At 44.8% G+C, this 10,960-nt stretch overlaps 3 non-coding genes across 3 annotated transcripts; 1 reads left to right on the top strand and 2 right to left on the bottom strand.

The window, feature by feature from the left end:
- Positions 1 to 1,894: 1,894 nt before the first annotated feature.
- Positions 1,895 to 1,965, bottom strand: Trnag-gcc (transfer RNA glycine (anticodon GCC)). The gene has a single exon. It is a non-coding gene; the product is annotated as a tRNA-Gly (tRNA).
- Positions 1,966 to 5,294: 3,329 nt separating this feature from the next.
- On the top strand, positions 5,295 to 5,365 carry Trnag-gcc (transfer RNA glycine (anticodon GCC)). The gene has a single exon. It is a non-coding gene; the product is annotated as a tRNA-Gly (tRNA).
- Positions 5,366 to 9,898: 4,533 nt separating this feature from the next.
- Positions 9,899 to 9,969, bottom strand: Trnag-gcc (transfer RNA glycine (anticodon GCC)). The gene has a single exon. It is a non-coding gene; the product is annotated as a tRNA-Gly (tRNA).
- Between the last annotated feature and the right edge of the window lie 991 nt (positions 9,970 to 10,960).

The following is a 10,960-nucleotide window of genomic DNA, read 5'->3' as shown; positions in this document are numbered from 1 at the left end:
CCTTACACCCCACCAAAAAGCAAAGAAAACACTTTACAATGGTGTAATTAGCAATAAATCATCCATCAATATGATGTAGTTTTGTTTTCGGCGAGGGTGTAAAGGTACGTTACAAACGACAAAACACCCGCAAAGGTGTTTTCCTTTGCTTTTTTGCTAGGGTGTAAGGGTGTTAGTTTTAGACAGTGATTTACACCCTTAAGGGTGTAAATCATTTTACAGCGAACTAATCTGACGAGCGGTGGAGGGACTAGGATGGTGATTCCTCCGCCCACTAAGCCTATAGGTGGTATTCATTGAAAAGTATAGCTGTCAATTTCGTTGCTTGGCAACACTGGAAACGTCCACAGACATGGCCGCAGCGCCACGGACACGGCGCGGCTTGTGCCACGCGGCCCGCATGCCGAAGAAAAAAAAAAACACCGGCGTGCGTCATCTGCTCCGCTTCAACCCGATTCTCAAAGGTGGTGTCAACAGAGATGTTTTTAATCGCACTCACAATGAACTCGAGGCATTAATTTGCGTTTGCTGGAACTTACAACACATATCATGTGCTTAGCAAGGACAAGTACCGCCATCCCGCGGAGCCCGACGTAACCAGTGGCGGCGCGCTCACATGGTTGCCTGCATGCGTGCCTCGCCAGTGAATACAAGCCATAGAATGGGCCTCTTCTGTACCCGCGGGTGGGACGGAGACAGGACAGAAATCGCAAAGCCGCTTCCCCTGAAATAAGATAGGGGGAGGAATACGTCATTGTTGAATACGTCATTGTGCTGTCTGTGTAACGGGATCGTGGTACCCCTCATCACGAGGTGTAGTGATGCGCTGCCGGCAGTATGGCGAGAAGAATGGGGACCCTTCTTTTCAAGGGCCATTATGGCGTGCCATGGGCTCCTCAATTAGCCTGGATAATGGAGAAGGTTTGTCCTACGTCTTCGGACGACGACGACGCCAGGGATGACGACGATTGCTACTGAATAAAACGCTGTACACACTTTAATGGTATTTGCTTTACAAGGGGCCGGGGGGTGTACATACGCAATCACCGCAAGTGTGTGGGGATGGATGCTTGCGTATGAATACGCCCCGCCTCTGTCATCGTATTCAGAGTTTTTACCCGTTAATTTTGCCAGAGCAATCAACTGCTGATTTTTGAAGACTCGTCTTTGTTGGTCCCGTTAATACGAAAATTTTGGTCTGTCTGCCTGTCCCCCGTTTCAACCATCCACACCAAAAACAACTAAAGGCATGCTCAAACACGAAGTATAAATATGCAACGTTAGTCCGATCTACTAATGGTTCATATACAGCGCCTTAATCTGCGCTATAGAAACCCCAGACATATGTAAGGCAAAATGCAAGTTCATACCCGACAGTGAATGCAGCGACCTTTTAATAGGAATACACGCTTGGAATGTTTTTTAAGATGATAAATAAAAAAAACGCGTTAAATATATGAGTTAAGAGAGGTTAAATTAAAGCAAAAGGAAAACAAAGAGCTCGAGCTGTTGCACGAAGAATAGAGACAAAGGGTAAGAAATGAAGGCGCGTCAGCGAACCGAATGCGAGAACATTAAATTGCGCTCAATTCCTATGCATTTATGCTGGGGACACTCAGGCGGGAGGGGAAAAGTGAGAGAGATGAGAGGTTGAGAGCGGATAGAATGTTAAGTGACGGGGGCAGATGACGACAAGTCGCCTTTCGAGAAATTTTGAGCAAGCAGATACCCGGCGCTTTCTTTTTCATGTCCGTGGACACGTTCCAGACAGAACAGTGTCAATAAAATGGATTTCTGTGACCGGCGGAAATTGACAAATAAAGGCAGAGGGAGGGAGGGGGCTTTTGCTCTACTGCAGAGCTCAGCCGGGAGAACATACAAAATAAAGGAGATTTGCGTCGGCCGGGAATCGAACCCGGGCCACCCGCGTGGCAGGCGAGTATTCTACCACTGAACCACCGACGCCGATGCACCGCTCTTGAAATCACTGAGCTCCGTACGAATGAATTGAAATATGGCCAAGGCCGGTTTCCCTACGTCTGGGCAAATGTAGGTCAGCGCAGTTGTTGGAAATGACGTGGCCACGCCGTGCACGGCTGCATAGCTTCTACTAGTTCCTCAAATCAATATAGTGCCGAGGAAACTGACGCTGGAACCACGTGTTATCGCAAGAATTTTAGAAAGAGCACAAATGATCCGTTCTCTTCGTAACTGACTTCGCTTGTAACGCTCTAGTGGTGGTGGGCACACGTCAGTTGCTGCAACAAAAAGACGATAAAGGTGTTTGTTGACATCGGAATGGTATTAGAATGCTTCAGCAATAAGCAAGTTAAATAAGGCGGGTTTTGTTCAGTTTTCTGGACTTTGTTAAGGAGGCCCACGTGAGGGAGGTCCACGCTGTTCTATGTTGGTGCAAGGTAGAGCACTCGTTATCTTTGCATTTTGCGTTTCTCTAGATATGTATTTACGGCCTATTTCTTACCTAACTTTCTCGTGTATTGTGTTTCTTTCTTGTGCCTTTCTCAAATATTGTTAATTTCGCACTTTTCTTATGTACTCCTCTTACTCAATGCCCTGTCAGGGACTGAAAGGTACTTTAAATAAATAAATAAATAAATAAATAAATAAATAAATAAATAAATAAATAAATAAATAAATAAATAAATAAATAAATAAATAAATCTAGCCGGTGGTTTAATGTGTACTGACAGGCCAAGTTAGTTTCTAAAAAAAATTGTTAACACTCGCGACATCCAACGAAACAGTTTTTAGTAAATTATTCATTATTTCGAACGAACAAAGCTGGACGTTGGCTTATTGGGGTAAGCAATGCTTGAAAAACAGCGCGAAAACCTTGGACAGAGTAGAGGACAACCACAAGCGCTGTAGTTGTCCTCTACTTCGTCCAAGATTGCCGCGCTGTTCTTCAAGAAATTTCGGTAGAATAGATAATTTGAGAAGAGCGCAAAAAATAAACGTTAGCGACATATCATTCGCACCGTGATCAAACCCACCAATGTATGCATATAACTTTTACGGACTCTTCTCGTAACTCATTGTGCTGTTTCTGATATCCACAAACTGCTTTACCGGTTATCTTTTTCTGTTCTGTTATTGTTCTTTTTATCTTACTTACTCTACAGTTTTTATAATCCGTGTTACTATTTTCGCCACCCACAAAATATAACAGCGAAGTTCAGGAGCTGCAGATAAACAGAATGAAAGGCAAGAAAGTAGGGATGAGCGACATAACGTCTTTGGAGTCAAATAAATATCATGTTATAGCTCCCTATCGCAATTATTATTTAAATCAGCTTTTAGAAAAAAAAAAACATAATATAATTTGAATGGACCGGCCGCGGTGGCTCAGTGGCTAAGGCGTTACGCTGCTAAGCACGAGGTCGCGGGTTCGATTCCCCGTCGCTGCGGCCGCTTTTCTGATGGAGGCGATAAACAAAAATGCCCGTGTTTACGAGCTTTCGGCGCACGTTAAGGATCCCCAGGTAGTCAAAATTAATCCGGAGCCCACCACTACGGCGCGCCTCATCGCCTGCGTTGCGTCGGTGCGTTAAACCCTACAATCAATCAATAGAATTCGAGTGGGAATCGTTAATACTTTCGCCCTTTCTACTCTTCTAAATTTAATTAGGACCGAACTTGTCGCGAATTTGGTAGATATCTGCTAACGCGAACTCAAACTAAGTGTTTACCAGCTTCTTTTCTTGCTTTCAGCATGGGAATGAATGAAATTCACTCTGCTACCGGTAGTTTGCGGAAAATAGCATTATTCTAGCATCAATTTCCTCCTAAGGAGGCGGATTCTTGAAAAATGAGCTGAGGATCGAAAAGTGGTGTGCAGAAACTGCAGTGACCCCACATGAGGGAGATGGGACGCCTTTCGGTTGCTGCTGCAGTGGAATACAAACTTCTGCACCCCACACTACATCATTTTGTTTTCTATTGGGTGTGTATTTCGAATAGATGTTTGCGAGCATTAATGCATCTGTTGCGATTATATTTCATTTCCCGCGTAGAAGTTTTCTTGTAGAAAGTTTTGCCCCAGAAAGCTTCACCCTGGTGTTATGAATCGTTCCTCCACTTGAGCATCTAGTGGAGGAGATCCTTGAAATCGATTTCCCCGTGCATAAGCACTGCGGAATCCTCCTCGCAGCCGAGTTGAGGTATCAGATGGGGTTGAGGAGGGACTCAGAATGAGGCCCTAAGTCGCAGACTATGAACTGATGCCAAGAAACCTTCCTCGAGATTAAATGATTCAAGATACCCATTTCTTATATTTATATCTGTTCTCACCCGCAACAGTACATGCATTTTTTTCTGGTTGCCTACGTTGTGTACTATCGTGTATTGTCTGCGAGGTAGCTGCAGCCAAACGTGTTGAAGCATGTGCGCTCCCCTTCAAACAAAACAACCCCATTTTATTCGACGCATTTCGTCGAGTACACAGTAAGCTTATGCCGTGCATGGGAACAGGCCATACTAAGAAATCTTGCCTGTCTGGAGCACTGATAAATGCTTTCGTGACAAGTATTGAAAATCAGACGACCACGCCCATATGGACATGCGTCCACAGAATATCGTAGAAAATATTCCAACTACCATTGGTATAGTACGCTAATAGGTTTTTGAGCACCTTATGGAGTGCTACTTGAATACAAAAATTTTCGTACTTACAAGTTTTATGCCAGCGTTGTATGGGTAGGGGCAGCTGACTCTAAAAGCTCTAGGAGATTTACAAGTTTTGAAGTATTAGCAAAAGAGGCCAAGAAAAATGTTAAGATCCCGATCCCAAGCCGGAATCCATCGTCGTCTCAACAAAGTTCTATTCACATACAAGGGTATTAGCAGAAAATAAATTTCTGTACTACTAGAAAAAAGTCAAATCGAAAATTTCCCAGGTGTGCCCCTAACAGGAAAGGCCGAAGATATTGTACGGGCCAACTTTCCCTCTCCTTCAAAAGAATCAATGCAGCGATCTTCCAGAATGCAGCGCTGGAAATTTTTGCCGCGTCATTTGCTATCACCCGAGCTTGATCACCTATCGCAGTTTCCGTATTATAAAGCAGCAAAATCTGCATCCATCATTTATTAGGCCAAGGCTGCAGCTTTCGTCTTTCTAAATGTTCTATCACTGCGATCTCAGGCGTCATAGAATCTGCAAGTTGCGTGCAGCGGGCAGCGCCTGACCACGCTGACCGAAACTGTAGTGACCTACATAACGGCCGACACACCGAAACCGGCTGTGCATGGATTTTTTATTACGCTTTAACCTGTCGGCGTCGGTGGTTCAGTGGTAGAATACTCGCCTGCCACGCGGGTGGCCCGGGTTCGATTCCCGGCCGACGCAAGCTTTTTTTTACCCGTCCAAGCTATACACAAGGTAAATATAATTGGTAGCGAAGCTTACATAGAAGCCCATGCGTTCAGAAAATGGCGGCTCTTAAGCTGCTCATGGGGCTTAGCGCCATCTGTGTGAGGAGGGAACACTTCCGGCGGAACAAAAAATAAACAGGATGTGACGCAAGATCCGGTCAGAAAGTGACGTCATTTTGGTGGCATTAGCGGGAAACTTTGACTTCAAAATAGCCTTAGCAGGCCTCTGACCACTGAGGGCCCAAGTCATTGCATCTGACGCAAGTTGGGCAGCCCTTGGCGCGTGTGCTTCAAGTCAACGGCAGCTTATACTCGTGACTAGAGAAACGTACTTTAGCATAATGTCGTATGATTCGCCTCGGTGTTTATAAAAACATCTTGCATCTTCTCTGAACCTTTATTCTGTATTCATGCCTTCCACTGCGGTATAAAAGCAATTTTGATTGCAGTGGGTGGCAAACGTACCCCCCCCCCCCCCCCACCAACCGGAATTTTTTTTCTGCCTTGGGATACAGAGCACAAAATGACACTTGACCACTCTCCCCGGCCCCCCTTTCATATAAAAAACGTCCCCACTGCTTAACCCGATACCGATTTCTACTAACGCCACTGCTTGGTTTAATTGCGTTGCACATAGGCAGGTTGCGTGCGTGCCTTACGTATAGATCAAGGTTATATAATGCTTGCTCAGTTTGTGTACTTCTGTTCCAAGAGAAGAAATAACGCATAGTCATGCTATAATCAAGACATTTGAATTTTATTCCAAGATAAACATAAAACAAATATACCACACTGCACAAAATCAGCACGTATTGTATAAGTACAAAATGTTCGTGGGCACTACATGCATTATGATTTTCCTTACGTGCCGAAAAATTGACTTTACCCGTAACACACGGCATTATAAGCAATGAAAGCGTCAACAGCAGAACTACTTCGAAACAAGAGAAAAGAACTAGGCACTGCATCTTGACGCAGAAAACCGGGGAGCAGGAATGCCGATTCACGAAAGTGCAGCGAGCACACCGCAGCTGTCCTGGCGTCTTGTCAAGTAGACATGGGTTTCTAAAGAAGTTCACTCAGCATTCACGCCTTCAATATCCTGGTTGCATTATTAGGCAACTCTGTCGCAACAGATAAGTAAAGAGAAAAATGGATCAATTCAAACGAAAGCGACGGCAGTATGTAAAAGCACATAGCAGGAAATATTTGGCAGCAGCGCAGCACGGAGCAGCACAACACAGTACTGCGATGGAAATAATGCTTGCGCATACAGGTGCGGGAAGCAACGAGCCCTACAAGCGTTGTAATGCAATAGAGAAGACACTGAAATAGACAGTTAAAGCGACTCGTTTAAATTCGAGTGGTACTACGCTGACAAGTCCTAGAGTAATTGACACCACTTGCTCCGAGCCAGCCTGAGGTGAAATCAAGAGATAACTGTGACATAACAAAGCTTTAGACCCATTTTTTTCGAAGCACCACCACGTACCCTTACACAACCCCCGAGCACGTATTTACTATAGTTTCGCGTTACCTGAGGAAATGAGAGGAAAATGGTGCAGTAAAACGCCAGGCGTACGGGAGTTGCTGTTGCAACCTTTACAGCACATCGTTTCCGTAGGTACCGAGGAAAGCGCTCCGCTCCAACCGTTGGCAGCATCGTCCCGTAGTTCACCGCACCCACCGGGCACGGTACTAAACGTGTTCACCGACGATCCAACGCACCTCGGAACTCCACGCACAGAAAAAATTAAGTGTACACCAAATTAACAAGGAAAAACGAATGCAAATGCGCACCACCAAAACACGCGAGGGGCGTTTCCCAGCAGACGAACTTTCGGAGCGCCTTACCGAACACTACAAGGACTGCATCACAGAGAAATGACATGTGCAATTCTTCAGAGGGCGCTACAAAAAAGGTTTTTAGAATGAACAGCATTTTCATAAATTATTTACACATTGTGCCTAAATAAATGTGATTCAGAAATAAATATCGTTCGTAAAATATAAATGTTGTTTTATTGTTGAACAAAACTTGGTTTTTTGCTACTAGTGTTTTTTCCCTCCTCACCTAGTCGCGCTTCAATCGCCACTCCCATAAGCCCCCATGCTGATGTCGCTGGTAATAGGTTCTGAACCGCTTTTCGCCCGAAGCTTCGCTACCATTTATATTTACCTTGCAATACATTCACAGTTACAGTGCATAGCGCGTAGGTCCCCCTCACAACAGGCTATAGGATAAGGGCCTCTGTTTTTCTCTCTGGAACTTGCCGAACCTATCATGCAAAGGCTCCACGTGATTTATCGAAAGAAATGCGGTGTTGCTTGCCAGAACTGCCCTCCATGACAAATGCAATCTTTTTTAAAAAAGAACAATTAGCGAATAAGCAATCATCTAATTTTATTAAAATAAAAAAAGAACTTTCAGGTGTAAAAACAGTGGACTTTGTTTTAATGCTGTCATGCCATACATCTCCATTTATCAGTCAAGAATAGGGACGCCACCAATTAGCCACCAATTAGTGGCACACAGTCATTCAGCTGGCATCAGTGCCAGGTTTGTCAAAGCCACAAAGTTATTTTATTTACCTCTCGCTCCAGTTCCAGATTTTAAATTTTCAAATCTCGTATAGGTTTCAAGTCTTGTTTCCCCCCCCCCCCCCTCCCCAAAATTAAAAGCCAATCCAGCGTCCCAGGTGACACCATCTGTAAGGTATCCGGGTGGTGTACGTCTGGGTTGTTGATTACATTATGGCATTCATTTCTATCATCGGCCTGATGTCTTGATTTTTGTAACAAGATCGGATAATTCAGGCAAAAAGGGCGATTTTTTAACGTCACAAATTTCGAAAAATAATGCCAAGAATGGCTTCACTGCATAGCTATGGCGAATGGAGGGAAAATTACAGGAGATTTCTACGAGAACAGTTCGACGAGTGCGACGGCTTTAAGTAATTAATACACTAAAAGCTCGGTAATTCGAAATTGAAGATCATAAAGTTGTTCGAATTAAGCGGAGTTCGAATTAGCGGGCGGTCGCTAGAAGGAATGGACATCGCGCCACATTACGCTGGCAGAACACAAAGAACCCACCTCTGGACTTCTTATCGCGAATTAGGCGCTACTACACGATTGTGGGTTTAGACGAGCGACCGTGGCACAAAGAAAACTGGAACACTGGGGCGGCGGCACGGCGCCCGCTGTGGAAGCGAAAGCTGCGAAACAAGCTGTCGCAGCAGCGTAGAGAGCGCGCTATGCTGTTGTCTCTTGTGTCGTTGTTTTGCATCTCTATTTATTTTGGTTTGATTTGGATTTCAAACACATTGTAATCACTCTGGGCCTACTTCTTCGGCGAGGACCGATGGAAACCAGGGGATCCCAGTTCGAATGAACCGTTCTGGATGCCGACCCGTTCGAATTATCAGGAACTTTCCCCCATCGATATATACAGGGCTGTGCAGGGACCAGGGCGTCGGTTCGAATTAACCGTAAGTTCGAATTAACCGACATCGAATTAACGAGCTTTCGCTGTATGGCAAATACAACTGCCATAAGGGTTTACTAGTCTCGTTTGATAAAACAAGCTTCCACGGTATGACTAGTATGAGTTAATTTTGACGAGCTTAAATTCCCTTTTAGGTGTCCTTGGTTTATGCGAATGAGTAATGGGAATGCAAGAACAAGTAGGATAACGTTAAACGGGGCAACGTCCGCAACTACCAAAACGACCGAACGGTGAGACAGCCACCAACACCAGTGCCGTAGGTCACGTTGTCGTAAGCGCCCCGCCGCCAATGTGGCTCATGCCGACAGCGGAAACACGCTGTAGTTTCTTTTCATTTCTTTTCCCGATTAAACGCGTACCTTGCAGAGTTAACCGGATGTGTGGGGTTTAGACCAGCCGGATGTAATTTTCAGTGGCGCTCGAGCGCGTTGCGCGAGCCAGTATCTTAACATGTTGTTTTTGCACTCTCTTTCCTCGCCTCTCTGTGACGCCATTCTGAATACCTTTTTTTCTTTATTTTGGCGAAAACCAGTCTAATGTGTATTTTTTATTACCAGAACGTTATAATGTTTCTTCTTTCACTTTTGTTGGGCCTAAAATGTGCCCTAGACTTGGCTTGCGCTGAGTAGAGTCGACAAGTACGAGACTGCCAGCTGTGCTAGAAGCTTGTAAAGGCTTTTGTATTTCGAAAAGTATATGTATGCTTAGTGGTCAGGCTGGCTATGGCAGAAATGATTTTTTTTGATCAGGAGCTGAAAACAGCTGGAATGATAGGAGCGATGCCGAAAGGCCAAGACCAAGAAACATGAGCTTAGAAGCGCACCAGCAGGTTCTTATGCGAACATTGATGGCGTAGAACTACCACATACAAAGAATTAAGCGCTTCACCGCCTTGTGTTAGGTTAGTGGCAGTGGTGTTTGCGGCAAAAAATGTGAAAACGCGAAAATCGTGGCGGAGTTCGCCATACTTCGCAAATTACAAGCCAGAAGAAAAAAATCTGCGTCGGCCGGGAATCGAACCCGGGCCACCCGCGTGGCAGGCGAGTATTCTACCACTGAACCACCGACGCCGCTGACTTCGAGTATATCGCATCTCCATGAAGCCGTTTCGTAACGTCTGACCGTATATAGGTTACTGCTATTCTCGTCGGCGACTTGGCTGTACTTATCCCGCAAGCTAAAAGGTTTTTCCTTTACGGGCGAAAACAGACCATCCCCCAGTATTACACGTGTTAATGTAATTTTCCCCGAAATATTCCCACAAAACATATTTTTGCTACAGCATAGGGTCCTGTCCCGCACGAAATTCCTCTTGCAAGATAAATAGCGCTGTGCAGAAAAGCCCGCGCAACATCTCCAATTAAAGTCACAAATACCACTTTGCTGTCCCTGTCGGTCATAAAATGTTATTTCTAGTTCAATGGCACAGCGCAAATATCAGCCTCTGAGCTAGCTGGATTAGTTTAATTTAAACCAGCCGAATGTAGTCACTGGCGACGCTCGAGCCCATGGAGTGAGACCTCCAGCGTTTTTTTTTAATAATTGATTCTTATTTTTTTACGTCAACGCTGCTGAGGATTTGACGGTGCATGTCGGGACAGAATTTCCAGTCCCTTGCTTACGGGTCCGCCACCAAAATGTAATGCTACACAAACAACAAAAAAGCGACGACACACAATACTTAGAATTGTCGGAACAGAATTTCCAGTCCCTTGCTTACGGGTCCGCCACCAAAATGTAATGCTACACAAACAACAAAAAAGTGACGACACACAATACTTACAATTGTCAGGACAGATGGAAAGGTTTCATTTCCTCGCGCCGGGCCACAACAAATGCCTAACTTGCGTTTTAATTAAATGGGCGGCCGTTTTATGCGGACTCAAGGAGGAATACCGCCTGACTGTAACATATACGATACTTTCACGGCATCTAAACAGACTATTACTAATATGTGCTCGGGCTTCATATTTTGAAATCAGACTCCTTACATTGCCCCTAAAAAAATGTCTTCCCACCAATTATTCTGTGCATAGTTATGAAATCAACTTTCAAGGCACT

This window comes from Haemaphysalis longicornis, unplaced genomic scaffold (assembly GCF_048455015.1).
Source record: "Haemaphysalis longicornis isolate Haplotype H1 unplaced genomic scaffold, Haemaphysalis longicornis Haplotype H1 scaffold_3, whole genome shotgun sequence".
Classification (NCBI taxonomy): domain Eukaryota; kingdom Metazoa; phylum Arthropoda; class Arachnida; order Ixodida; family Ixodidae; genus Haemaphysalis; species Haemaphysalis longicornis.
The sequence above is the reverse complement of the archived record's forward strand: the minus strand, read 5'-3'. Positions and strand labels throughout refer to the sequence as shown.